Genomic DNA, 591 nt, shown 5'->3' with positions numbered 1-591 from the left:
TTGATACAAATAATATCTTGAGATCCACCATTTGCTCCACTCAGCTTTGCAACTGGTTGGCACAACATCAGACTATGTTGAGGATGATTATTTCTCACCACATTTCCACTGCGACTGCATAATTGGAGGGAACTACGATTTTGTGATATACAGATCGACATAGTATTTAGCGCGATTAGCGATAATTATTGCTAAGGCTGGCTCAAAACGAAAACCGAAACGTACAAATCTAATTTATTATTCACAATTAATTTTTGTGCAAGATAGCACCCAGTGCAGTCTCCTAACACCCAGTTAAATTTCGCTGATATTTTATTGTAATGATTAAAGAAGTCTATAATTTTGTATATTTCACTGTTTGAATTGTTTATTCGGCAATAGATTTTAGATCTTCATTTAAAACAGAATAATCTACTAAAGCATCGAATGGATGAAAGGATTTGAGAAGAATTACATCGTCTGCATAAATGAAGAGATCGCAAAAATATTAAAAATAAAACTACGAGAATGGAACCCTAGAATATTCCAGATAGAATGGCACGAGGAGAGGAGGAATGCGGAAAAGGATTGTATATGAGGACTTGCTGCGTG

The sequence above is a fragment of the Trachymyrmex cornetzi genome, unplaced genomic scaffold, assembly GCF_001594075.2.
Source record: "Trachymyrmex cornetzi isolate Tcor2-1 unplaced genomic scaffold, Tcor1.1 scaffold1160, whole genome shotgun sequence".
Classification (NCBI taxonomy): Eukaryota; Metazoa; Arthropoda; class Insecta; order Hymenoptera; family Formicidae; genus Trachymyrmex; species Trachymyrmex cornetzi.
Note: the sequence above shows the minus strand (reverse complement) of the source record.